Genomic DNA, 15,151 nt, shown 5'->3' with positions numbered 1-15,151 from the left:
ATGAGGACCCAGATTGTTGGGGGCAATTAAACTGACTTTGTAATAATGCCACTTGGAGGGGGTGTGAAAGCCCTAATAAGCAGGCATATACATAGAATGAAGGCTACTGCTAAGCTTGTAAGCCACCCTGAGTCTTCGGAGAAGGGCGGGATATAAATGGAATTAAAATAAAAATAAAATAAATAAACTAGTTTTACTGCAAAACCCAACAACTGTAGTTTGCAAACTGTATTACTATAGTGTTTCTCAACCTCAAACTTCACGATCTGTGGACTTCAACTTCCAGAAATCACGGATTGCTTTAAGCCAAGATTTAAAACCGAGTTAAACAAATCTTGGTTTAAAGTGATGCACAGACAATATCGTCCCAAAGGTGCTTTTTCAAAAGGCAACTGGAATTTGTCTTTATGATGCAACCTTTCACGGCTGGTTGGGGAGTTTAAGGCTTCTCTGGTCCTGTTCCAATACTTGCACCTATTTTCTTTCCAGACAGTATAGGGCAGGGGTAGGCAACCTCGGCTCTTTTATGACTCGTGGACTTCAACTCCCAGAATTCCTGAGCCAGCATAGCTGGCTCAGGAATTCTGGGAGTTGAAGTCCACGAGTCATAAAAGAGCCGAGGTTGCCTACCCCTGGTATAGGGATTGCCACTGTGCACTTTAAATTCAGGACTGACTATTTCCATTTTTCTGTAAATCGAACAGACTGAAGGAGATAAGAGCAAGCGCATCAACAGACGGAGAGCTGGCCTGTACCTGGTAAAGGAATACCTGACCGCTGCCTTCCAGATTGTACTAGACTCGACCTCCTGTAACTGTCTGCAAAGCCGCATTAGCTAGGAATTCTGGGATTTGAAGTTCTGACGTATCTCGAGAATACAAAACGAGGGGAAAGGCTTATGGTTTTCAAAAGAAAGGGTAACGAACGCCTGCTGCCGGCGTTGAGTTACGAAGCTGGATTAAATACTTATTTTTTTCCCCCTTTTAATTTAGACGGTTGAAAAACCGTTGGCAACCGAGACGCAGCAGTTGGAACAACCGCCTGAGAGAAACAAGCCGCGCGGGCTGCCGGGAGTTCGAGTCCGACAAGCCGCCGGCTCCTTTCCCGTCGCAAGGCATGCCGGGAGGCGGGGCGCTTTAGCTTCCCCAAGATGGTGCCCAGCCTCCCGTCCCCTCCCCTCCCCGCACATGCGCAGTGCTTGAAGCGGGCCGAGCCTGCTCCCTCCTTCGCCTTTCTCGCTCCGGCTCCCTCCCTCCTTCCTTCCTGGCGGCCGGGGCGCCACTGACACAGCCGGGGCGGAAAAGCCAGGCGTTGTTGTCGCCGCCGCCGCCGCCGCCGCGAGGAGGAGAAAGACGAGGAAGGCCAGCACCACCACCACCACCACCGCCATCATCACCACTGCCACCGCCTTCGACGAAGCCGCCGCCGCTGCCGCCTTTGCTCCACCCCTCCTCCATCTTCTTTCTCCACACAAGCCGGTAAAAGAGAGCGGGGAGGGGGCCAAGACCCCTCCTCTGCTGGGGCGAAGCCGCCGCCGCTGCTCCTCACCTCGCGGGAGGGGCCGAAACCGCCTCACACGCAGCCCGCCGGTGGATGGGAGCGGCCTCGCAGGCGGCGGCAGCAGCAGCAAACAGCAACAGCGGCGGCTCCTCGGGTAAGGCCGGCCTCAGGCCCGAGGGAGGGGCGGCTGTGAGCTGGGGAGGGGGAGCTGGGGGAGGGAGCTGACGGGGCGGCGGGCTCCACTTCTCCCCGGGCTCGGAGGCGGTAGGCCCCGGCGTCCGGCGGCCGCTCCTCCCTCGCCCGCTGCTTTCCAGCTTGCTCTCAAAATGGCCGCCGCGCCCGTTGGGGTGGGGGGAAGCAAGGGGCGGGAGGAGGAGGAGGAGGAGAGGGGGCTCCGTTCGGCACCCCCCTTTGGCTCCTCACCACCATGCGTTTGTGTGTGTGTGTGTGGTGGGGGGGAACTCAGACGCCCCCTCCGACCTGGCGGCTCCACGCCTGCGCTCCATCCTCCCCGGATCGCCGCGACCTGGAGGTACCGTCGGCGGCTCGCTCGCGGCGGGGCTGTGGGGGGGGATGTCGGGAGGGGGGGGCGACTGGAGGGCGCGCGCGCTCGGGCGGCTTCTCCTCCTCCTCCTCCTCTTTCGCTGGCTCGCCTTTCTCTCTCTGTCCCGTCTGTCATTTGCCCACGGCGTCCTTGCTCGCATTCCCCCTGGCTGGGCTAGGATGGATGCTTCGGACTACAACTCCTATCAGCCTCGGCCGGTGGTCGAGGGGAGCCTCCTTGTCTCGGTCTAAAATAATAATAATAAAAAAATAAATAAGACCCGGCATCTCTTCTCTCTGGTGCATCCCACCTTGTTCCTGTTCTTTCATTCATTCAGAGCTCTACGTTTGTGGGGTGGGTTGTGGTTTTTTTTTTGGTATTTCTTCTGTTTCTGATGGGCTGTTTTCTCCTCCCAGCTTCTCCTGTTTGTTCTGGCCTTGTTGGCCCGCTTCCCAAGCCTCCCTCTTTTTTCCTCTGGGTGACTCTGCAAGTCAGGAAAGCGTGTGGCTTGCTTAGGAAGCTGGAAAAGGGATTAAGGTTTTGGGTGAAGGTGGTGTTTCCCCCGTTCTGGGGCTGCCACACATCTTTTTGTCTAACCAGACTTCTTCCGCACAGTTGTTTTTGTGCATTTTCCCCATTCCCAGCCTCTTACTTACCTATGTATCTTTTCTGTCTTCATTCATCCTACGTGCACCATTCCTTCGTCCTCCAGCCTCCTCTTCTCTCTTTGCCTACCACCCCTTATAGGTTTTCTTCTTCCTTCGGTTCTTGTTCATGCATATATTTTTTCTTTCTCTAATCTTTATTAACCAGACCTTTTATTTTCCCTCATTCCTTCATACCATACATAGTTCTTTTCCTTAGCTTTCTGTGCATCTCTGTTACTCTACACAAAGCAACCTGCACATTTTTTTTAATATTCCATCTGGCTTTCTACCACTGATCTCATCTCTACATCTCTATCTTACTTCCATCTATCAGCCTTTCAATAAGGTGTAGATGAATGTCATGACCCATATGCATAGGTGTCTAGTAGAGTGTGCCCTTTTTCAGTCTGTAATGGGATAAAGATTATTTTCTCTTTCTTTTTAATCTGTCTTTTTGTAGACAAGTGACTTTTTAAATGAGATTGTAGATCTCCCTTGTCGCTCCCAGGGGTTTCAGTGTCCCTTATCACTCCCCTATATACCTTTTTGACAAGGAATATTTCCTCACTTTCTAATAGTATGTCAAAGGCGCTCTCAATTTCCGCATTTCTTTAGACTATACAATACTCTTTATCTATTATATGTGAGGATACATCTTATTCTTTGTAACAGAATACAGCAGCCTCTTTCTCATCCTCTTGCTTCTTATAGGTAACAGGTAACCTATAACTTTTAGATGAAATTCTTTTATCAGTTTATAATCCTTTTTAACAGGTGGCTATTGTCTTCTTTTAAAGGATTTCCAAGCTTTGAGGGAGAGATGATTTTATATCTTATGTTCTAACGATGTAACTTGGAACTTGTTTTGTGTCCACCCAGAATTCCACTTCAAATATACTGTATGGGATTTGCTTCCTTTTCCATTCCTCAAGTCACTCAGTTGTATCACATATAACCCTATTTCACTGCATTTCTCATCCCCTTCTGTACACACCTCTTCTTTCTTTGCCTAATTAGTAAGGGATGGCCATCTTCCACTATTTACCCTCAGAATTCCCTTACTCTCTTACCTGTGGGGAGTTAATTTGCCAATATCCTCTGTTTTCCATCCCTACAGCCTTTCTGCTTCGTCTGTTCTCAGTGCTTTTTATTTATTTATTTTTCCTCTTGCAACTGCTTTGTCACGGTGAAATCATATCTCACTGCCCTGCTTCTAGGCCTTTTGCTTCCCAGCATTGCTGTTTTAACTCCTAAGCATAGTAAACATACTTTAGTGCATCAGCGGAGACAGCTATAATAGTCAGGTAGTCCCTGCTTCCTTAAACTAATAAGGAATCAAGTAGCCCCTTTATTTTTTTTTTACATATCTGTATGTGTTGCTCCAGCTTTCTGTAAACTCCACATCATCAGACCTATACCTACCATGGCTGTGTCTGTTGTCACTCAGCCCGTTTTTCCTGCATCTTCCACTCCCAATGTTCCAGCTCCATACTTTGCCAGCCTGTAATTTAGTCTCACCTTCCTATTTTCCTCCTCCACATAAGTCTGTTAATTTTTTTTCAGCCCAGTGTTTCCATTAGCTTTGTTTCCCAGCCCACAGACCCAGCGTGCTGCAGTGCTGTACCTAGCTCCACATTTTTCAGGGGGGGGGTCTTCTCCGTGTTTACCATCACCTCTCTTTACTTGGCCCTCTGCCTTTCCTAGTAGGGTTTTCCTCACGGTGACTTAGCAGTAAGCGGGGGTTGAGCAGTTTAAAGTAAGATGACTGTTAACAAGCCAAATAAAGAAGGGTGGTCAGGTTAAGAAAGGGTGTATGTACCCTGTGTTCATTTTTCACCCAATCCTTCTGTTTTTGTTTGTTAACTTCTTCCCTTTCTTAAAAATGGGAGGAGACTGTTTGCAAGATGGTATAACTGTTTAAGCAAATAAATAGGAAGAGCTAAATGTTCATGTGTTGCCGTGCTGTAATAAAGGGCCTGAGGATTTCAAAATACAGAGTAGCCTGGCAGCTCCAATCTGGTCTTCCAAGAAGAGGCCCTTTTTCCCACCCTCTCCCTGCAGTGACTGAGTAAGAGAAAAATCATTGCTAGGAGGAAGGAGGTGGCTCAAAGGTTCAGATTGAGCCGCAGCAAAAATGGGAGGAGGATGTAGTGGAAGATAAAGAATAGGGAGATGAGATTCCACACATTTGGGGCTAGTGTTTTATTGCTACTATCTTAAAGGTTCAGTAGTTCTTTTTTTAAACAACAGCAACCCTGCTTGGGTTGCAACAAGGGGAAGAGGAGATAATATTGGTAAAGGGTCTTTTTCCTTGGAACTTCTTCAAAAAGGAGCTTTTTTAATATTCCGTAGTTCTGTGGGTGTCTTTTCATTCCTGACCTCTGGGGAAGAGTTGGTGTGGCCTGCAGCTTTTTAAAAATACGTACATATTAGTACTATTGCATTTGATTTCCTTTGCCTTGCCTTGATAGCAAAAACCTGTCTTGCTAATGCTGCAGTAGGGTTTGACTGTTGCAGTTCAAATTATTTGGCAATTAATTTTCTAACTAGTCACTAAAATCTATCCGTATAATTTTTTTAAGATTCCCCCTTTTCCCCACTCTTAATTGCCCAAAGAGCAGTTTTCTTGGTATACACTAACCTGTTTGCATACACATCCTTCAGAAATTCTTTAACGTGTGGGATGGCATCGCCTTGTAGAGATACATTTGTAGGTTGTACTAGTCAGTGTGTGTGTGTGTGCCCAGTAAAATGTGTGTGAAAAGTGGGACTGATTTCCACTTTCAGATTTATTACTAAATGATTATAATTAAATTGTCAGAGAAGATACCCAGTTCTATTCAAAGTGGTTCAGAATATTCTTTCAATAATTGAGATGCTGAACAAAGAAAGCATTTTTAACCGTCGCTTTTTCATCAGAAAGCTAGTTCGTCAGGAATGTTTTTGTTGCTCTTGTTCGGTTGGATTGTGTTTGTGGAGGGCGAGTACAGCCTTTGAGCGAAGGAGCAACTGGGTGGAGTAAGGCAGAAGCTGTGAGACAGCTATATACCCTTTCATAGCATTCCCCGTTCTGCTTGTGTTTTTGCCCTGTGGAGGGAATAGTAATTGCAGTAACAATGAAATCTGTTCTTTAGGGAGGAGTCTAGTGATGCGGAAATCAGATGAATGTAGGATTATGTATTTATTTTTTTCCCTCCTTTAGGGTGGATCTTGATTTGTCTGGCATTAAAGTGACTAGCCACTGTTAGAAAGCATGGATATTGTCCGAGCGTCCTTCTCAAAATTGGCCTGGATTTTCCCCCCCTCCCACTTGTTCATCTAATGTTAAGTAATTCAGTATGGAATTAAAGATCAAAATGTTATTTCGACAAAGAATATGTTATATTTCCTTATTGTCAGTTTGTACTTTCATTTATTCATACTTGCTAGTAGATAGGTTTCAGAACTGCAGTTATGCCTCCTCATCTTAAGAGTGAATTGAGTGTAGTCATGAGATAATAATTTTAGGTGCTGGTTGCTAATGCTTCACACAATTTAAAAGAGCATGATCAAATGCAGGATAAATAAAGGGTGTGGGCAATACTTTAATGGAATGGTAAACATAATATTTCCTGTTTCCTTACACTTGCCTAATGAAGGATGGTGTGTTTTCATTGAAATTTAATCTTTGTCACGGAAAATTCAGTTCTTAAGGTTGAAATACATAGGTTATATTAGACCAAGCCCAATAATTTGATTCTTACCAATGTGGAAGAGTATCATTGATCAGTAAGTAAGTTGTAAAATCTTCTGTTGTGGAATACTTGCTAATCAATGGCTTGTGGGTCCTAAGGGATGGGGGTGTAGTTTGCTAGGATCACACTAAGATAACAAAGCACATTGACCTTGAGATTTGTATTCTCCCTTATTGAGCTTGACACAAGAAAAAAGTGTGTATGAGTGGGCAAAAAAGGAATGAGATTTGATAAATACTATGGAATTTTTTTAAGTATTGCAATTTCAAGTACTTCATGTTTGATCACATGGATTATTTCCCTTGGTCCAACACACTTTCTTTAGATTCAATCTTTAGATTTGATTTTTTAAAAATATATATTATGCAATAGACAACCTCAGGCTGCCAGGCAACCATGTGGCCTTTAAAAGCTTTGGATGCAGACCCCAGAGATCTCCAAAAGTTGTTACCAATTTGTAATCTTAATGTGTCAGAAGGAAAAAATATATGCTAAAGAGTAATTAAATTAACTATTTAAATTAAATTGAAAAACACAGCTGTTAAAGAAGTGGGTGCCTTTTAAATTTTCTAAATAAATAATTAAGTTATGTAAATAAAAAAACTCAGTTTCTGTCAGAGTAGATTTGATTTAAATCTCTAAACACAATTTATTCACTAGTCAGGGAGATTCTGTAATGATTTATAGTAAGAGTTTATTTTTGTTTGCTATAACATGAATACTGTATGTTTTTCTCTTATCTAAAGCTGTAGGTTTTGTTTTCAGAAGGTATGCACCATATTGCAGCGGTTGGTTATCTACATATTTGTGCCATCACTAAGGCTTGAATCAGCTTATTTGTTTCTTGAAGGTATTTGATAATGTTCTTGCCATGATGTTACACAACAACAACCATCACCAGATATTTAATTGTATTAATTGTACTGTATTTTGCATAGGTTTCGTATAGTTTTGTCTTTTTAATAAGCTGCCCAAAGTTATCCTCTGGTAGTATGGGCACCCAACAAAATTTAAAAATAAACAAATTCTATTTCACTGTTCCTTTCTTTTGCATTTTTAGAGAATAGTTACTGGGTCTCCATGTTAGCAAATAAAATATTTCAAAGTTAACATAATTTTACATTTGAACTCTTAATATTTTAAGGTTTTAAGAAAAGTTATAAATTAAATTTAAATTTTTGAAAAATCCATAGAAATGTTTTTAAATTGTTTTTTGTCCTGGGTGCACACATTGCTTTGAAATGCAGCCTCTTATACTACTTAAAGGCCAAGGATTTTACTGTGGATGACAGTGTGTGTCCCTGTGAAGTCTCCATAATACGCCTTAATTATGCCTCCCTTTGCTCAAGTATTGTTTTTTTCCTTGTGTTTACTACATACTTGGGTGGTTTTACAATTGATTGTTCTGTGTTTCCTCTGGTTTTGTTGAAGGACATTTTTAACTGATACATATTTTTACACATTTTGGTATGATTAGATAGTTTAATGTACTAACTCTTGTGATACACAGGTTGCTGTTTTTTTTACAATTCATTAATAAAACTCATCTGAATATTTTTTTATGGATGCCAGTTTATGTAGACTAATTGCATGAATTCTCTTAACTGGCCTAAGGCACTCACATTCAGAGAAACACAAAGTTGAACTCTTTCCCCAACCCCCATCCCTACTGGTAGGTAGATTATTTGTAGTGTGACACATGGCAAATAAGGAACAAAGGTTGTAGATCTTCTGATCAATTAGCTTGACTATAACCTTACCTTGGATATTAGGTGAAAATGATACCACATGACTTAATTATATGCTGATATTCAAATGTGGAACACTGCCCCTTAACGAAAGAATGGATCCTAATTAATATCAAAATATTTCTGGTGTGTGTGATGTGTATTCTTAAGTAATTTTAATTCAGTTTCTTGGGAACCATTTTAAATTTGTATGATTCATCTTTTCCTTTGAAGCAGCTCTATAAGATAGGTCATAGGTACAGCTAGAAGTGCTTTCTAAATTATTTTATACGGAGCTTTGTCACTAGAAAGTAAAATTGTACTATTGTAATCTGAGGATTCAAAGATGAATGCAAGACCTTGTAGAGCAGGCATGTCAAACTGCCAGCCTGTGGGCCGGATGCGTCACGCTGAAACCGTGCCCACCCCATTGCTGGCAATGGGGAAAAAAATCACGATATGTAGAGAATAAAACCAAGACAAATTTAGTATGAACTACACCATTTCTTAACTTTACAGTCTTTATCTTTGCTTACCATTTTAAGACAATCTTTTAATTACTATTTAGGGTCTGCATATGGCAAACATGTATGAACATTCTTAATCCTTTATAAAAATGCATTTCAGAGAATGATTATGGAATATAACATATAAATGTCATGTAGGGCAGTTCAAGTGTTAGGTAGATGAGATGTGGTATAAAAACTTGAGCTGTAGAAACCCATGGGTTGACGTGAGCCAGTAATTCTTTCTTACGACAACAGTACTGCTGTTAAAGGGAAAAATTAAGAAGAGCACTGTTCAGGTTTTCCTGAAGGAAGGAAAGGCAGGATAAAAAATAATGACTTCTTTTTTATTAAGCAATTAATTATTTTTTGTTTGTGGTTTGGACCCCCTATCATGTTTTCAGTACATACTATCTTTCCAAGACATGCAACTCAACATTTGTTAGTTAAAAATTCTCTACTGAACCCTAAAAGAAGAATAACATGTAAGAGATTGTGATTAAAAATATTTATCTTCTGGAAAGATCTGAAAAATTACCTCTCTTTTTAAAAGTACCTTAGTCTAACACTGTTTATAGATTAGCCACTTAAAATTTTACAGTAGGATGATAGATTCAAATCTAGAATGATTAATGAGAAATTAAGAATGAGAATAGAATAGAATAGTCAGGTTACGTCCTTTTATCTTGTATGTTACTAGACTGGAATTCCACTTAAGTTCCTAAGAAATAAAATGCATATCACAGATGTTCTAATAAGTTCAAGGTTATTATGTCCTTTACTCAGATGGACATTGATAAGGGTTTGAGTTTCTATTTTGAAAGTTGTTTATTAACCTAAAATTATCCAGTCTAGTGATGTAGCACATGCATAGTATTGGTAATTAAGGTGAGATTCCAGATCCGCTCATCTTGGCTTAACCTAGACAGTCATTATGTTATACAAGAGGAAAAATAAATACTGGCTAGGAGTCTGTGAGACTTGATTAATAAAAATGAAGCTTCACTTAATGAAAACAAAAGCAGAACTAAGAATGTTTTCATCCAACATTAGTCTAGTCATGTAATAACAGTATGGTAATGAAATTTATCTTGTATTGTCTATTAAAAGAATAGGATAGGCTTAATTGTTCAAATTATATTAATTACTAAACTGAAACATAAGGGATTGGTCATTCTCCACATACCGTATTTTGTATTGCATATTTCTATGCACATACAAAAGTGCCAACCAATATCAATTACTTGAAGGTGAAAGATGCAAATCCATATATATTTAATGCATAAAATAGGGAATAGAATTGCACCACAAAATTACCTTTTTACAACTTTTCTTAATTTTATTTATTTTATTTTATTTTATTAAATTTATATACCGCCCTATTCCCGTAGGACTCAGGGCGGTTTACAGGGAAAATTAAAAGCATAACATACAAAAATTAAAATCAGTTAAAACAATTAATTAATTCAAGTTCCCGAAATTTAAAACTAAAACCCAATTAAAAATTAAAACCCCTCAGTCTGGGCCAGACAGCTTGAAGAGCCAAGTTTTCAGGTCCCGGCGAAATGAACAAAGGTCGGGGGCAGTCCTAAGTTCCGTGGGAAGTTGGTTCCATAGGGCCGGTGCGCCCACAGAGAACGCTCTTCCCCTGGCAATAACCCGCCGGCATTCCTTAACCGGCGGTACCCTGAAAAGGCCCTCCCTGTGGGAGCGCACAGGACGATGGGAAGTTGATGCCGGCAGCAGGTGTTCCCTTAGATAATCCGGACCCAAGCCATTTAGGGCTTTATAGGTCATTACCATTTATTAATATAAATGTTTCTCCACAAGAAAGAGGTATCTTTGTTTCTTGATAGTTATACTTATTTCTAATTTGAGAAATGAATTTCTGTCTCTGTAACTTGATCTGATGTTTTAATTAAACCACAATATATCAGTTTTACCACATAGAGCTACCAGGAGATTAAAAGCAATGCTGTGTTCTTGTGGGAAAAAACAATATAGAGATGTTTTAAATGCATTTATAATGAAAAAGTTCCTTTTGACAAACATGAATAGAAATACTTTATTAATATTTGAAAAACTATCATGCCTGAAGAGAGAGATCATGATTATTATACATCTCCATCTTCACAACTGTAGCGTGTGTGAGGAGACTGATTAAAATATTCTACTTCGTGTTCAATGATTTATGCAATTCCTTCCTTCCTTCCTTCCTTCCTTCCTTCCTTCCTTCCTTCCTTCCTTCCTTCCTTCCTTCCTACCTACCTACCTACCTACCTACCTACCTACCTTACCTACCTACCTACCTACAAATCTATACAGCCACCCAAGTCATACTGATTCTGAATGGCTTAGAATATTAAAAATCCATAATTTAAAACAGCAGGTCCCCAACCTTTTGGGTGCCAGGAATTGGTTTCATGAAGGCCACTTTTTCCACAGACTGGGGAGGGGGAAGGAAGGGACATGGCACTGCCTGGATCCCACACATGTGTGAACGGGGCTTCACTCGCTTGTGTTGCCCAGTTTCTGGTGGGCTGTAGACTGGTGCCAGTCTGGCCCAGGGATTGGGGACCCCAATATAAAATATCTAAAACATCCACCCACCATACTGGTAACATACACAATCAAACCAGCCACATGATTGGCTCCATATCAACCTGGGGTCCCAGGTCTGCTGACAGAATTATGTCTTCAGAGTCCTCTGGAAAAGCTTCAAGGTGGGGGTACAACACGCCCTGCCTTCCCAATCTTGTGGGCCGAGTAGACGTAACTCGGGAGAGACAGTCCTTCAAATAACCTGGCCCCAGGCCATGCAGGGCTTCAAAAATGATAACCAGCACCTGGAATTGCATCTAAAGCAAATTGTCAGCCAGTGCAGCTCCTACAATAGAGGTGCCCCATGCGCGAATCTGGGCTTGTTCAAAACTGCAGGTCACGGTGTTTTGAAATAACTGAAGCTTCTGGATACTCTTCAAGGGCAGTCCCTGCAGAACCCATTACTGTAGTCCAAATGGGAGTGATTATTGGCCATGGTGCCAATTGTTTTTTAAAAAAAATCTAGAGCAAATTTTTGGTCATTGTTAAATAAAAATACTGTTTGAAATTAGACTCCCCCCCTTTACTGCCTCTTTGAGCTTTGGTCATACTATAACTGTAACTTACAATGGAGGGATGCTCATACAATATCACATTTTATAGAATAATTGTTGTGAAAATGCTGCAGTTCTGTTTAACGCAATTTCTTGAGCCTGTTTCTTTCCAGATGTGCTGGGCCATACTTCCTATCATCTCAACTTGTACACACTTTGTATATATGGGCTAGGTTATTGGGCACTGCAACTCATACAGTGCAAGAAGGTTGCTCCAGGGCAACCAACCTAGTGACTTATATTCTCCAAAGCAAGACATTTTATTCTATAGCTAATCCCATGAATTCAGTTGATCCCGATGAGTGGGCTATGTAATAGTGATGAATGATAGGACTTGCTATCAGACTTAAAATGGAGTGTTAATCTTCCTCAATGAATGAGGAGAAAATCCTAGCTTGACAATATATAGTTTGAGGTATGTGATCTGTATAAAATGGATTAATTGCGTAGAAATGTGTATATCGGGGCTTTTCAACCTTTTCACCCATTGTACCACTTTTAGGATATGGCAGCATCCGAGTACCACCAGTCGCCCAGCAAGGTGTCAAAAACTTGATGACAAAAAAAAAAGTGAAGTGCAGGAAGTTCTTGACTTACAACAGTTCGCTTAGTGACTGTTTCAAGTTACAATGGCACTGAAAAAAGTGCCCCCCAAGCCACAGCTGAGCAAGATACCTGCCTGCCCGCCCGGCAGCGCTCTTCCTCCTGTCCGAGGTTTGCATTGTTGTGAGCATTTCTGTTGAGGATTGGCAGCGGGAATAGGGTGGGGGGTGTTTGGTTTTTATTCTCCCCCCCCCTCTGCTGGGTGGTTGCAGCAGGTTTTGGTCACTTCACATGACCCTGGGACACTGTGACCGTCATAAATATGAATCAGTTGCCAAGCATGTGAATGTAAATCACAAAACCCTGGAGATGCTGCAACATTCCAACAGATCGATGCTTCTTCTGGGCTCAGCAGAACCGCCAGGATCAGTGCCGAGCTCCAGCTGGAGCCTGGTGCTGATCCTGGAGCTTCCATTGAGCCCTGACAGCCCCGAAGAAGCGCTGATCCTGGCGCTTCTGCTGAGCCCTGACAGCCCTGCAGCTCCAGCCGTCTCTCGCTCAGGCTTCTGCGGTTCTGCCACCGGTTCAGCTCATTCCTCTCCCCCGCTACCACTTTTCTAGGATGGTCGCGTACCAGGTGCCAATGTAGCACAGGTGGTACCCGTACCACTGGTTGAAAAGCACTGGTGTATATATACAGTAGGTAATCTTCCTTCAGTGGAGACTTATCTATGTAATTCTATAGCTATGTTATTAGAAATACAGTGGTTTCCATGATGATAAATGAGAGAGATTATTATTGATTTCTGTGCAAAATGTTCGGTGTCATGAGCACCTAAAAGAAAGGTGCAATATAAATTTAATAAATAAAAGAAATTATATGCCACCTTTCTTTTAGGCACTCATGATTGAAGACATAGCACTCCCTATTCCTCCCCACAACCACAATCCTCTGGTTACAGAAATTGTAACTGGCTAAAGGTCACACGCCCTTGGCTGGGTTCCCACACTGCTAATTCAGCAGCTAAACAACTGCCTCATGCGGGTTTTCTTTATTGCTTGTACAAAGGAAAGGGGTGTTGTTGTTTTTTTGGTATGCATTAGGTAGTATGAATGGTGAGGATAAAGAAATGGCAATTCTCTTTAGATAACCGATTAAATACAGATCTTTTCCATTTACAAATAGTCCTCAACTTACTAACATTCAGCATTCAAGAACCAACAGCAGCATTGAAAAAATGACTTATGACTGAGTCATTGTGTGCAGCATCCCCAAGTGCACAAATTTTGGTGCTTGGCAACTGGCATGTATTTACAATGGCTGCAGCATCCCAAAGTTATGTGATTGACATTTGCAACCTTTCCAGCTGGCTTCTAACTGAAGCAAGTCATTGGGGGAAGCTGGATTCGTTTAACAACCATGTGATTTATTTAACTGGCAAAAATGGTCATAAAATTGGATGTCAGTCATTTAACAGTCTTGCTTAGCAATGGAAATGCTGGTCCCAATTGTGGTCATAAGTTGAGAAATACCTGTACTAAAAGCCATATCTTAAATGTAGGAGAGCATGGTAAATACAGATAGTCCTTGACTTACAACAGTTCACTTAGTGACCATTCAAAGTTACAACAGTGCTGAAGAACTGACTTATGACCATTTTTCACGCTTATGACCTTTGTAGCAGCCCCATGATATATAATTAAAATTCATATGCTTGATAACTGGTTCATACTTATGAGGGTTGCCGTGTCCTGAGCTCTTGTGATCACCTTTTGCAACCTTTTGGCAAGCAGAATCTATGGGGAATCCAGATTCACTTAACTGTGTTACTAACTTAACAATTGCAGTGATTTGCTTAACGACTATGGCAAAACAGGTCATAAAATGGGACACAAGTCACTTAACAAATGTCTCACTTAACAAATTTCCTGACAGTTAGAACAGTTAACCAGTGGAACAACCTGCCTCCAGAAGTTGTGAATGCTCCAACACTGGAAGTTTTTAAGAAGAGACTGGACAACCATTTGTCTGAAATGGTATAGGGTTTCCTGCCTGAGCAAGGGTTGGACTAGATGACCTCCAAGGTCCCTTGCAACATCATCATCATTACTATTATTGTTGTTACTGTTATGGCTCAATTGTGGTTGTAAGTCGAGGACTACCTGTACTTGTCAACTCACCTTTCTCCCTTCGATATTCCTGTTTTGTAGACTCTTGCAAGCATTACTTTTTAAAGGAGTGTTTAATTTGTGGCAATATTGCTTTTATTTAAAAAGTACTATTGGATTTGACCTTAAAATACAACTGGAATACTATCCTGCATTGATTTTCCATCACAATCGTAGATAGACAGGGCTTTTCCTATCTTCTGCATCAAATGAGAATGAAGACACTGTTGGGTCTCATAAAATCATAGATTTGGAAGCATCTGTAGATCTATATAGACCAGCGGTAGGCAACCTTGTCTCTTTTATGACTCGTGGACTTCAACTCCCAGAATTCCTGAGCCAGCATGGCTCAGCATGGAAACCTCTCCCTTTGTCCTCAGCATGGCTAGCTCAGGAATTCTAGGAGTTGAAGTCCATGAGTCATAAAAGAGCCATGATTGCCTACCCCTGATATAGACCGTCAATGCTGAGCCCTCTTTCTGTACCGAGAACCAGATTTACAGTAGGTGGCCCTTCAACTGAACTCATGTAATGAAAGGCCACCTACTGTCATTCTGGGTAATCAATTACTTTTTAGCTTTCTAACATCTTTGTTGCCTTTCTAGGAACCTGAATCCTTCTCTAAG

At 41.6% G+C, this 15,151-nt stretch overlaps 1 protein-coding gene across 2 annotated transcripts in view; it reads left to right on the top strand.

Moving 5' to 3' along the window:
- Positions 1-1,202: 1,202 nt before the first annotated feature.
- Positions 1,203-15,151, top strand: part of PAFAH1B1 (platelet activating factor acetylhydrolase 1b regulatory subunit 1) — a 66,836-nt gene continuing 52,887 nt past the window's right edge. The window contains exon 1 of one of the 2 annotated variants that reach the window (XM_081346609.1): positions 1,203-1,654. The gene's annotated coding sequence lies outside the window, so the exon portion shown is untranslated. Of the gene's footprint in view, positions 1,655-7,182; positions 7,276-15,151 lie in introns of those variants that run through there. The other variant, XM_081346610.1, reaches the window with a different exon arrangement.

Source organism: Vipera berus (assembly GCF_964194415.1).
Source record: "Vipera berus genome assembly, chromosome: 1".
Lineage (NCBI taxonomy): Eukaryota > Metazoa > Chordata > Lepidosauria > Squamata > Viperidae > Vipera > Vipera berus.
The sequence above is the reverse complement of the archived record's forward strand: the minus strand, read 5'-3'. Positions and strand labels throughout refer to the sequence as shown.